Source organism: Amblyomma maculatum, chromosome 6 (genome assembly GCF_055883805.1).
Source record: "Amblyomma maculatum isolate TAMU_Amacu chromosome 6, ASM5588380v1, whole genome shotgun sequence".
NCBI classification, from domain to species: domain Eukaryota; kingdom Metazoa; phylum Arthropoda; class Arachnida; order Ixodida; family Ixodidae; genus Amblyomma; species Amblyomma maculatum.
In genome coordinates this window covers 157,304,762-157,318,183 of record NC_139349.1, presented here as the reverse complement: position 1 = coordinate 157,318,183, position 13,422 = coordinate 157,304,762, and the positions used below count along the sequence as shown (strand labels likewise).

General features: G+C 45.3%; 3 non-coding genes and 2 pseudogenes across 3 annotated transcripts; all 5 read right to left on the bottom strand.

Moving 5' to 3' along the window:
- Positions 1-342: 342 nt before the first annotated feature.
- Positions 343-2,141, bottom strand: LOC146187245 (uncharacterized; annotated as a pseudogene).
- A 2,884-nt stretch (positions 2,142-5,025) lies between these two features.
- Positions 5,026-5,096, bottom strand: TRNAG-CCC (transfer RNA glycine (anticodon CCC)). Its single transcript has one exon. It is a non-coding gene; the product is annotated as a tRNA-Gly (tRNA).
- Positions 5,097-9,271: 4,175 nt separating this feature from the next.
- LOC146187243 (uncharacterized) lies at positions 9,272-10,460 on the bottom strand (annotated as a pseudogene).
- An 8-nt stretch (positions 10,461-10,468) lies between these two features.
- Positions 10,469-10,539, bottom strand: TRNAG-CCC (transfer RNA glycine (anticodon CCC)). The gene has a single exon. It is a non-coding gene; the product is annotated as a tRNA-Gly (tRNA).
- Positions 10,540-10,787: 248 nt separating this feature from the next.
- Positions 10,788-10,858, bottom strand: TRNAG-CCC (transfer RNA glycine (anticodon CCC)). Its single transcript has one exon. It is a non-coding gene; the product is annotated as a tRNA-Gly (tRNA).
- Between the last annotated feature and the right edge of the window lie 2,564 nt (positions 10,859-13,422).

The window sequence follows — 13,422 nt, the reverse complement described above, 5'->3', positions numbered from 1 at the left end:
TCAGCACTAGGACTTGTAGAAGGTTTAAGATTTTTTCTATTCCCTGGGTCTCGACATATATTGCATCCATCATTGAAAATCGACACTGTTCTACTGAAGGAGACATGATGTTAGGACAAAGTACAAAATTACGACAAAAAGTTTCATTCAGAATTTGAGGACAATACGTATCAGCGATAGTTGAGTCATTTTCATCTAACAGTTGAATTGACTGATTTTTATCGGGATTGATGATACGCCAAAATATTTTGGGATCATTTGTAAGCATGTTCGGCAGAGTGTGCTGTAGGAAGTGAGCTTTTGCGTTTTTCATTGCCGATATATACGCGCCATTTGCCGCTTGATAATTTTCGCATTTAGAACCAGAGTTAGATTTTTTAGCAATCGGTAAAAGCGTTTTTTTTTAGGTGAGCGTTATACCACAGTGCATTTTTATGAGTTGTAATGGTGGGTAGAGGGATATATCTTTTTGTTAGTTCGTTAATTTTAGCAATGAAAATGATCCAGTTCACTTCCACCTGGCGGTTATTGAAATCTGGTAAATATACATCGACAAATGAAGCTAGCTCCTTATTAATGGCCTGAAAATAAGCTTGGCTATAATCACGTATACACTTCATTTTCTTGTCAGCATTATTCGATGGAAAGCAGAAATTAAAAGAAATAGAGAGTGGTCACTTATGCCGGGCATGCAGGTCAAGTGAGAAATGAGATCAGAATGGGATGTTAATACCAAATCTAAAGTGTTGGCAGTGGTATCTGATACCCGGGTTGGTTGCGTTCCTAGTTGGGAAAGGGAAAAAGTGAACAAAGGTTCAGGAACTAATTGCCTTGCGACGATGGGAATGTTTTAATAGTTGATTCTAAAGGCCACGTCCGCTCAGGAAAGTTAAAATCACCCAACAAAGTAATGGGTGCTGCTGGATAGCGCGTAAAAACAAGGTCAAGCACATCATGTAGTTCTGATGTGAACGTGGAAAGATAGTTAGGAGGTCGATAGCATACGCCAAGAACGTATTTTTGATGGTTTAGTTCCATGAATGCCCAAACAGATTCTAGGTTAGTTTGCAGAGGAATGTGATAGGACTGTATTGATTTAGATATTGCCAAGTCACTTAGGACTGGTGGGTGGAAGGGACTGTGATGAAATAGATGGACCAGCTTTGGCAACGGTGAATGCACAATTTCTACACAAGAGGTAATTGCATGCTGGCTAACTGGCTCGGGTGGGGTACAAGAAAGCACAACCAAAGAATTTGAAACGTGACCCCAATCGTACCGAACGCCATCAATAAACATATGGTCAAAATGCAGCCGTACCCGAGAACCGTTACTGCGAAAAGAAGCCGAGGCGTCCCAGAGTTTCTGTCGAATAGACCGCACCCTAAACGAAAGGTCCTCCGTAATGTAAATTTCAGAGCCTTTTAGTTTTGAAACATTCTTCATTATTGATTTTATCTCGAAAATCAAGCAGTTTCAGAACAACTGGACGAACCCTACCACTGCGCTTTTTGCCTATCCTGCGGCAACGTTCGATTTGAGGACATTGAATTCTTAGTTTTTCTTCAAATAAACGAGAAACATTGCCAAGTAGTGTGTCACTGGTTTCTTCTTCTTCCTCAGCCTAGCCATGCGCAGTAATGTTATTGCATCTGGAACGATTTTCTAAGTCAACTATTTTTTTAATTAAGTTTGTGATTGTACTGTTAGTTTGAGGAAGATCAAGGCGCGGCTCTTCGCGTTCGTGGAAACAATACAATTCAAGCGCTGCTACGCGAGATTCAAGAGCATCAAAACGAGCTAGGAACTGTTCCTTGATATCGTTTACATCAGGAGCAATTTTTTTCTCATTTTCAAGCAGGTGCGAAAACATGGAAACAACTGAGGTATCTGAAGTTGTATCATTTCCAACAACGCCTAAACAATCATTTGCCGCAGGCGCGGAACCAGAAGAACCATTTCTAGAGCGTGTTGCAGGCCTATCACCTGACGTGGCTGACGAATTATTTTTTGCTGGCGGCCCAGGATTAAGCTTGACATCGCCACTGAACAAGAGACGACGACTGAAACAAAACAAAGCATGTGAAGCTGAGGCAAGACTGCGTTGGGCAAGGTAACAGCAGCAAGAAGTGATCGTCAGATTGGACACAATACGCATGGGGAAGATAACATGCCTGCGAAAGAAACAAACATCGGCTAAGCATTGTGGCGTTGCCGCTGTCACCAAGCCCACTGAAGATACAGTCCAAGTCCCGTGCTTTTATATCCTGGGCAAGCGGCGTCACTGGCCTGCTGCCGATGGTGATTGGTTGTTCGATAATGATGACGGACCAGCAAGGAGCATGTGTGTCGATGGCCGTGCAGACGGACATATCTTCACTATCGCACAAGGGGGCGATAGGATAGTCCGAGTAAAGAAAAGATCCTGCATCCACGCGCACCATACTCGTCGAAGAGGAACCTGTAGTTCCTACGATGCGCCCCTCAGGCAGCGCAGAGGGACCTAAGAACGGTGTTACGATGACGCATCCCAGCCACTGCACAAGAAACAGCGGCTAAGCATTGTGGCGTTGTCGCTGTCACCAAGCCCACTCTTGCACAAACAGTGACAGGGTGTTAATCCTACTGGGCGATTTCAATTGCGTTTGCCAAGCTTCAGATCACGCCAAAAAGTCATTTGTACGTGATAAAAGTGCTGATGTATTGAATGAAATCGTCCATGGCCATGATTTAGAAGATATTGGAAGTTTATTTACTAATGGCCCTTATACGCAGCATACCCATTTTCAGGGCAACGGCCATGCTCGATTAGACAGATTGTATGTCGAAGCTGAACTTGTACCACTTTGCATCTTGTACGAAGTTAGACCTGTGGCTTTCAGTGATCATGTCTTAGTGACTGCAACCTTTGGAAGAAAACAAAGCAAAAATCGGTTTAATTGGCATTTATGGAAACTTAATAAGTTGTTGGAGAACGAGAGCTTTTTTAACGAAACAGATCAAGAATTAAATATATTACTTACAGCGAAACCGTTGAGCTTCGCTGCAAAATGGGAGGATTTTAAGCAGGGGGTAAAAATGAGAGCGATTGAAAAAAGCACGAAATTAAGATACGCAGAGAAGCAAAAAGAAGCAGAGCTTCGTAAACAGCTTGAATTTCTGACATGTATAGAAAACGCCCAACCAGGCGCATGCTTTAATGATATCAGGGGTGTCAAAGTCCAGCTTGAAAAAAATGGACGCAGATAAGTATAGTGCGGCAGTTATTCGGGCGCGGACGGAACAGCTGTGGGCGGGGGAAACACCAACAAAGCGTGCGTTATCAGACGAAAAACGATACGCGAGCCGAAAGGGAGTACGAGAAATAAGAACTAGCACAGGTATTTCGGCGGACAGTAGCGTAATCAAATCTGTGATCATTTAGCAGATATGCCGGGTCAGTCGCGAAAAACTGAAAGGGGCTTCTATAGTGAATTCCTTCCACTTATGCCGAAACTTGAGGAAGAAGTTAAAACACGGCTTGAGCGGCCGATTTCCGTGAAAGAAATTGAGGATGCAATAGATGTCCTGCCAGCAGGTAAAGCCTCTGGCCCTGAAGGACTGGGTGCAGCTTTCTACAAAGTGTTCAAACCGGCAATTGCCCAGGCTCTGCTGAAGGTTGTAGTCGAAAGCTATGAGAAAAAACGTGTTCCGCTGTCTTTCACAACATCCCACATAGTGCTTATTCCTAAAACCGATGACCCTGATAAGTGCCTGTTGGTGGGGTCTTATCGCCCGATAAGCCTCACCAATGTCGACTACAAAATTTTCATGAAGGTGCTAGCGAAAAGATTGCAGGGTGTTATAACAACGCTCGTAGGCGCGCACCAAACATGCGGCATAAAAGGGTGAAGTATCGCTACTGACATACACGTGGCATGATCTATACTAGAATGCTGCGACTCATTTGATGACCGAGTAGCGATGATACAACTAGACCTGGCGAAAGTCTTTGACCGCGTTTCTCACGATGTTCTGTTTGCCGTATTGGTTGGTTTGTAGGGTTTAACGTCCCAAAGCAACTCAGGCTATGAGAGACGCCGTAGTGGAGGACTCCGGAAATTTCGACCACCTGGGGTTCTTTAACGTGCACTGACATCGCACAGCACACGGGCGCCTTGCTTTTCGCCTCCACCGAACAGCTGCCGCCGAGGCCGGGATTCGATCCCGCGTCCTTGGGAACAGTAGTCGAGCGCCGTAACCACTGCGCCACCCCGGCGGGGTATTTGCCGTATTAGATGATGCAAATGTCGGCCGAATAATATTAGAGGGTGTTAGAATAGCATACGAAAACTGTACCACACGGATTGTTGTGAATAGAGAACTCACTGAAAGCCTCCAAGAGCGATCTTCTGTGAGGCAGGGTTGTCCACTGTCGCCATTGTTATTCGCAGCCTACCTTGAACCGCTTTGCTTGGCTATCCCGAATAATAAAAGCATAACGGGCTTCACGCTACAATCAGTGCGTGTGAAATTCCTGGCTTATGCCGACGAGATCGTTGTCTTTCGTGCAAATTGAGAAAGTATTTGTGAGGTGACGAATGTAGTACAGAAATTTTGCAGCTGCACACGTGCCCAGATAAACAGGGAAAAAAGCTGCGGTTTCTGGCATGGTAGCTGGGAGTCACACCCGTACACTATTCTCGGATGCGCTGGTCAGCCACTCCAGCATTGTATCTAGGAGTGCCCCTTGATTCTTACCGGCACCCAGATCCGTACTGGCATGACCAAGCATCGAGGGCCAAGGAAAAAAAGTGATGCGTGGCAAGGAAGGCAGTTACCACGTTCTCGCGTGCCACTATATGTAATCTGTTCACTACACCAGCGGCGCGATGGTTTCTCCAGGACACATAATTTCCCTTGCTCACGCTCCTCTCAAATAATGCGACATCGTACTGTGAAGCTTGCAGCTGAGCAAAACGAAGAGCGTCTGTGTCACTAACATTGGGCTATAAACTAAAAAGAGAACCTAAAGGCAATTATCCATGCGCCGCCCGGGAATCGAACCCGGGTCGCAAGAATGGGAATCTTGCATGATACCACTACACCAGTGGCGCTATTTTTTTCTTTATTACCAATTTTCATGCACACAGCGTACACTCTGAATAAACAAGAACAAAGCAAAACAAAAGGAATGTTAAAAGCCCTAGGCACATTCTGTCTAAAGCGCTAGATTTAAAATGGCTTTACTGAAGCCAGCTGGTCCAGTACAGGTAGCCATTCCGGAGAACTATCTTGTGCACGCAGAATTTCTCTCAAGTATACCACGCTCTCGATGAAGTAGTGTGAGCGGGGTGTACAACGGTTCGCTCATGCCTGACATCCATACGCGTTTTCCATACGCTATGCATACATAATAGCATCAGCATGTCATTCGGCACTCCTTCAGGATCAGCGCATGGCAGATATCGTATACCGAATGGCGTTATTGGCAAATCCTTTTTAAAGTTCGCTTCAAGATATCCCAGAGGAAAACTGAGTCATGGCACTCCAAGAAGATGTGTTGTGTTCAATGGTCTCGGATTTTTTGCAAATAATGCAGTTAATAGACCACGGTACAAAAAGCCCTTTGTTCGGCAGCCTGGAAGAGTGCCGGAATGCAATTGAAAAAAGTGTAGTGAACTGTGCGAAGATATTATGAAGACGAGGATGAACTAGGCGAGGATATCACGAAGAGTAGGAGAAGAACGACGAAGTGCCGCTGCGCTGCTCGAGCTCGCTTGTGGAGGCCTAGACTGGCTGTGTTCTTGCGTGGTTCTCTGTGCAACTTAGAGAGGGCTATTATCCCTGTTAAAAGAGAGTAAACACTCCCTTTCAAAAGAATGATTTTGCACCAGCTTTGGCAGGCATACGTTTTACCCTTTTCAAAACGTCAGACTCAGACCCTACATTATACTGCACAAGAATGCTAAATTGGGCGAGTTGGTGCATTCGCATTTTTTTCACGTGTTTCCTTTTTGTGTATCTTTTCAGACTTGCCTTTATCCACATTTTTGTGAATTTTTGTCAATTTCACCCCTTTATTACATGTATTTGATAATTTTTTGTACCCTATATATTCTGTTTGCTTTTCTAATAAAAAATCAGTTGTGAGTAAGCGCACGTGTGTGTTTCCTCCTTTTTTGTCCTTGTCTTCTTTGCGCTACGTTTCCTAAAATGCCTACATTATACACAGCGCGGTACAGTGGCACTGCCAAAAACACATCACGCAGACTCTTATACAACTTCTTCTGCGGCACAATTGACAGATATTCAGTTGAGAACCTTGCCTTAAGGATACGAAAAGATAAAACAACTTCCCGCAAAAAGGGGCTCAATGCCACTGGTATTGAAAAAGCAGATACGACGTAATCAGGCAGTGACTCGCGTAATCTCACTTGGATTTCAGTCCTTAGAAAGGTGTCACTTTGCTCACGAAGAAAGGAAAATCTAGTCACAATTTGCTTGAGAAATAGATGCGTCAACCCAAGGCCCCGCATTCTGAACTGTCTGAAACAGATTGCACCGGTTCGTGCGTTCCTATGTGGATGCACATATAAACGTTGCAAATACACGGTGAAGTTTCTGCACAGACGCTCTTGTCATCGATAATGCTTGAAGAACATAAAACACTTTGGCAACCAAAAATACGTTACACACAGCAGCTCTAGAAAACATGGAAAACTTGTGTCCTCCCCACTTGTTTGTTTGATTTTTAACTCGCTGCGTTTCTTCCTCCCAGTACTTTTCAGTGTTCTTGTGCTAATCAAGCGGCACACCAAGGTATTTGCCCGGTGTTATCGTCCATCCGATGTTACAAACGTATTCCGGTGTGTGTTCCCAGTCTCCATACCAGAAACCTAAACATTTAGTCCAGTTAATTGCACAGCCAGTAGCCTCACAGTGCTCCACAGCTTCTTTGGCAACTTCCTTTACACAGTCTTGGTCCGCACAAAACACTGCGATGTCGTCAGCGTAGGCTAGGACCTTAACTCCAATATTGAAAAATGTGCACCCTGTAATAGCTTTGCTGGAGAGAAGCCTTAAACAGAAGGGTTCCAAGTATAAGGCAAAGAGAAGGGGCGACAATGGACAACCTTGTCGAACAGAGGATAGCACCGATATGCATTCATTCAATTTACTATTTATGACTAATTTTGCAGCGCAGTCTTTGTAAACCATTTTAACAACATTTGTGATTACATTTCCGGCATTTACATGCTCCAAAAGTGCATACAAGATATCATGCCCAACTCGATCAAAGGCCTTGTGCAGGTCCAGTGGTAACTTTGCTACGCGATCTTGCATGGCATCGCAACATTCCAATACGCTTCTGGCCACGTGAATATTGGTGAATATAGTCCTGCCTTTAATTCCGCACGTCTGATGAGGTCCTACAAGGGTTGTAATGACATTCTGCAATCTTCTGGCTAGGACTTCATGTATGCTTTAATGTCCACATTTGTTAAACCTATTGGGCGGTAGTTTTCGACACAGAGCAATCTAGCCGCGTCCTCGGTTTTCGGAATCAGTACTACATGGGACTTGCGGAAAGATGGTGGGACAAAGTCTTTATCGTAATATTCAGTTATCACCCTTTCTAAACACACAGCTATTTCTACCTTGAATAACTTATACAAGGCTGCTCCAAGCCCGTCAGGTCCAGGTGACTTACGAAGACTTAATTCATCTATGGCACTTTCAATTTCCGAGGCTGTTATCGGTTTTTCCAGCATTTGCTTGATGTCATCATTCAACCTGGGCATGAGTGGTAAAAAGCTCTTGGCAAAGCATTCAAGGTCCTTTGGCTTCTGGCTAAGCAAGTCTCTGTAAAATTCGAAAAAGGATCATTCGACTAGTGCCTTTTTACTAGTAACTTCATTTCGGTAATAAATTTTGTTTATCTCTTTGTTCACCGCGTGCCGCTTTTCATCCCTGAGCACCCGCTTAATGGGCGTTTCCCCACGCCGCAGCCTCTCGGCCCGCGCCCTTATCATCGCGCCGCGATACCTGTCTTCATCGATCACTTCCAGTTTGCTGTTTGTTTCTTTTATTTCTTTTTAAATTTTCCCGGATCGATGCTTTTTACGCTTAGCATGTAGTCTAGTTCGACACGCAGACATTTTTCGCGTTCTCTTTCCTGAAACCGCAAGACACTTGCTCTGCTTATTCGGCTACTTTAATGTCACACTTAAACGTGTAATTCCCAAGCTTGCACAAAGTCACACACATTGCCCAGTAATAGGTTTGTAATACGTTCTTCTACTTGATTAACAAATGTTTCATCATCTAATAATTTATCATTAAACTTCCACAGTTCTCAATCGAATTTGGTGGTTTTCTCCTTTCTGCCAAATATGACCATAACTAAAGAATGGTCACTAAAGCTGACATGCTCACACTTGTAACTGAAACACATTGGGATGGTCGCCACAGGTACGCAAATGCGATCGTCTAGCATGCGAAGTACCTTGAAAGTGCGTATAATTCGCTTGGCCTTCAGGTATGAGCACATTGCCAACGTCCTCTAACTCTTTCTCATTAACTATTCTCAAAAGTAACTCTGCGCTAGTGTCACGCACAACGTTTTTTGGTTTACTTATCCTCTGATCTGCATACACTATTGAAGTCACCAAGCAATAATATACGCCTCTCACAAGACAGGTACGATTCGACGTATTCAAAAAAGCACTCACGTTCCGCACGCTTATTCGGAGCGTAAACACACACTGTTCTGCATGGAGTTTCGTCAAAAAGGAAATCGCACACTACTAATCTACCCGTTCCACAAGTTATCACTGCTCCAACTTGGCTGATAGCCCTGCGGATTAAAATAATGCATCCGGTAAAATTTTGAACCCCATGGCTTGCACATACGTTGTATCTGCAGCAAAAAACTTCGACCATTCGATCTGTTTGCTCTTCACTTTCGATTTTTGTTTCTTGCATTGCAAGTAAGTCGATATAGTTATCTAGCAGAAGCCTATTTAACTGCTGTTGCCGTCTGCGCGCTGAGAGGTCCCTCACATTAAGCGTTGCGACGCGTAGGCAAGTTTGAAAGGGACGAGCCATTTTAAAGAAAGAAGATGCCGAGCATTCTACTCACACTTATAAGGCAGAGCGACATAGTGATACACCAAAAGTTTCCTGTCGTGAAGCGATGCCAGTTGCACTATACAGCACAGGTCTCACACGGTCTTTAGTCCCGAACGCCGACCGGGACATCACAGCAGCTTTGCGAAACTCGCCTTCGCTAAGGCGGAGGCGTTGATGACGAAGTCTTCCGGTCTGGAGGGACGTTTGGCCTCGGTTTGAAGCTCTGACGACGGACCAGGTTGGCCTTCGTCGGTGGCTCCCCGTTGCCGTTCGCATTCCTGCCAGCTTCACACTCGTTGACTTCCTCATGTGCCCGCTTTGCAGGCATGCTGGAAGCCGCGGCCATGACAACGTCTCCAGGCTTGCTCGTGGAAGCCTCCTGTGGACTTACTGGCGTGTTTAAGGCAAGAGGTTTGTCTCCCTTCGCCCCTCCCTCAGTTGTTGCGCCCGCAGCAATTGGCGGTGCGTCTACAAAATTATCTGGAAGCTCCTCCGCCGCCGCGGCTTTTTCTAGGGGCGTTTCCTCGCACTTGGTCTCTTCAGAGCCTTCCAGCGTCGTTTCCACGCATCGGCTGCATCCATCAAGTGGTCCGCCACATCATCTTTCCAAGCCGGGCCTGCAACATTCGCGTAAGTACGCACACACTGGGTCTCATCGTGTCCAAAGCGGCGACACAACCCGCAACGTGGAACCCGGCACTCTCGGCGTATATGCCTAGTTCCGCGACACCGGAGGCACAGCGGGGCCCTGCCCGAGAAGTAGGCAAGAGCAACGTCCTCGGAAACGCGTAGTTGGTGCGGCAAATCCTCAACGGTGACGCCTGCGTGTAGCTGCAGCGTTACGGAGCGAGTCGTGGACGCCTTGTCCACGCAGCCATTCACCCGCCACTTGTCTTTGGTTAGTTCCGTTACTTTTCCGAACGGAGACAGAGCCACTCGCACGTCTTCGACGCGCACGCCGTGTAACGACCAGTACAGTTTCAGGCGTACGGCCTGATTGCACGGGTCAATCACGACACACCGACGTTCCTTCCAGTCGTATGCTGGAGCCTGCAGAATCTTCTTTTTCCCTTCTTCATCTTTGAAGATTACCGCCCACAGGTGGTTCATCTGATAAGCCGCAAGTGCGACAATTTCCGGGAGCAGTGACACACGTTCGAGTGCATCTCGAAAATGCTCCACACGATAAGGTCTCGCTGAGACATCCCCATGCAAAAAAACTGTGTGTAAAACAGTCGAACCTGATGGCAGACGTGGTGAACCATTTGGTAGTCCTTGGCAGCGTTGCTAGCACTCCTGATACCGCGGCCCAAACGGGCCGCTGAATCCGCTCCTTGGGAGCCCATGATGATCGTGCGCCGCCCGGGAATCGAACCCGGGTCGCAAGAATGGGAATCTTGAATGATACCACTACACCAGCGGCGCTTTTTTTTTATTATTACCGACTTATTATTACCCATGAAGCACTCGTCCGTCACGCTCGGTGGCCGGAAGTGGAATCACTACACCAGTGGCGTGATGATTTCTCCAGGACGCAGAATTTACCCTGCTCATGCTCTTCTCAAATAATGCGACATCGTACTGTGAAGCTTGCAGCCGAGCAAAATGAAGAGCGCCTGTGTCTACTGACATCAGGCTATAAACTAAAAAGAGGGCAGAAAGGCAATCAGCCGTGCGCCGCCCGGGAATCGAACCCGGGTCGCAAGAATGGGAATCTTGAATGATACCACTACACCAGCGGCGCTTTTTTTTATTATTACCGACTTGGCAACTGAAAAGAACGATGAGAAGTCGCATGGACTTAAAAAAAAACAAGTCACTTTCTGACAGGTTTCTTGTGATGGAATCGATTAAGTGACGTGAGCTTGTACAAGACTGGCAGCCATTCCGGGGGTTCAGATTGCCCTCTGAAAACATCACGCGTGTACATTACACTTTCAACAAAATACTGATGGGCTGGGTGTACGACAACATGCTCATGGCGAACACCCATCCGCGTTCTCCATATGCTGTGCATACACAAGACCATTAATAAATCACTGGGCACTTCTCCTGCCTGGGCGCATGGAAGGTAGCGTATGCCAAACGGAGTTATTGGTAAGTCCTTTTTGATAGTACGCTGTAGCACGTCCCACACAAAAAAAAAAAAAAAAAAAAAAAAAAAACGCATCGTGACAATCAAGGAAAATGTGCTCTATGGATTCCAGCTTTTTGCAAATTAAACAGTCAGCAGACCAAGGCACAAAAAGGCTTTTGATTTCCAGCCATGGCTTCACCGGAAGAGTGCCAGTATGCAATTGAAAAAAGAAAGATTTAGCGGACGATCTGATGGGCATTCTTTTCACTCTTTTCAACACGTCCCTCTCCTGACCCAAAGCATATACAGCGCGATAAAGAGGCACAGGTAAAAAGGTTTCCAATAAATCTTTGTAAAGCCGTTTTCGCGTAACAGTACACATATACTCATTTGAAAATCTCGCCTTCACTATTTGGAAGGACGCGACAACTTCGCGAAGAAAAGCACTTAGAGCCTTTTGCCCTGTAGACATAGACGAAACTACATATTCCGGCAGCGAATCACGCAATCGCACTTGGATTACCGTTCTGAGAAAAACATCGCTTTGTGCACGCAAAAAAAAAGAACCCGGTTACAATCTGCTTTAAGTATAATGTGTCAATCCCAATCCACTGTTATGCACCGTATGAAACAGATTGCATCGACTGGTACGCTCCCATGTTGAAGCCCACACAAACGTGGCAAATACCCTATGCAGTTTTTCAACAGAAATTCTTGACATAGTTAAGACTTGCAGGATGTACAAAATTTTTGCAACTAGAAACATATTGCAAACGGTAGCTCTTGCGAACATAGAAAAGTTATGTCCTCCCCATTTGTTTGTTTGGGTTTTCACTTGCTCAACTTCACCGGCCCAACATTCCTTGCTTTCATAGTAATGCTTTAGTGGCACACCAAGGTAATTGCCTGGCGTTATTGTCTATTGCATACTGGAGAATAGTTCAGGCGCATAATGCCAGTTTCGATGCCAAAATCCTAAACACTTTGCCCAATTTTTAAAACTTCCACTTGCATTGCAAAAGGCAATGGCTTCTTTTACAACTTATTTCACGCTCTCATGGTCCGTACAAAAAGCCGCAATATCGTCCGCGTATGCCAAAACCCGAACTTCACTTTGAAAAAATCTATCACCACGTATGTTTGGCCTTGTAAGCAATCTTAAACAGAAAGGCTCCAGATAAAGCGCAAACAAAAGGGAAGACAGAGGACAGCCCTGTCTTACTGACGACTGAACAGGTATACTATCGGTTAAAGGCTTATTCATGACCGGTCTCGCTGAACAGCTGTCTTAAAACATTTTCACGCCATTTGTAATCACGCAACCAGCATTGACATACTCTAAAACAGAGAACAATAATTTGTGTACCACTTTATCAAATGCTTTGTGGAGGTCTAATTGCATCATGGCTACGTGGTCATGCATCGCGTCACAACATTCGAGAACACTCTTTGCTGCGTGTATATTAGTAAAAATGGTCCCTCCTTTTATACCGCATGTCTGATGTGGGTTTACAAGAGAAGTAATTACACGTTGGAGCCGTCGCCCTAATACTTTCATGTAAATTTTATAGTCGACATTCGTTAGACTTATAGGACGGTAAGACGCTACAGACTGAAGCTTAACTAGGTCATCTGTTTTCGGGATTAGTACAACGTGTGACATTCGTAAAGACGGAGGAGGTGCGTTCTTTTGGTAGCATTCACTAATAGCTCTTTCCAGTAAAACAGCCACTTCAGTTTTAAAGGCCTTGTATATGGCAGCACCAAGACCATCTGGTCCGGGTGACTTAATAGAATTTAATTCCCGGATAATGGGCTCAATTTTCTCGGCAGTAATACTTGCTTCAAGTGTCTGCGCGACTTCGTCTTCCACTCTTGGCATCAGCTACAGAAAGTCTTTCCTGAAGCGTTCAATGTCAGGTGTTTTCAGGCCAAACAATTCCCTGTAAAATTCTACAAACGCCCGTTGAATCGTTTTTTTTCGAGGTAACTACGTTCTGATAGCAGATTTCTTTTATCTCTTTTGACACTGCGTACCTTTTTTCATCACTATGTGCCCTTTTCGTGGGCGTCTCTCAGTGCCACAAGTTTTCGCTGCGTGTCCTTATCACCGCACCACGATACTTCTCTTCGTCTATCACCTCAGGTTTGGTTTTTATCTTTTATATATCTTTGTCCAACAAGCCAGGCTTAACGCTCTCCATACTAAGCATGTATTCAAGTGTGCTACG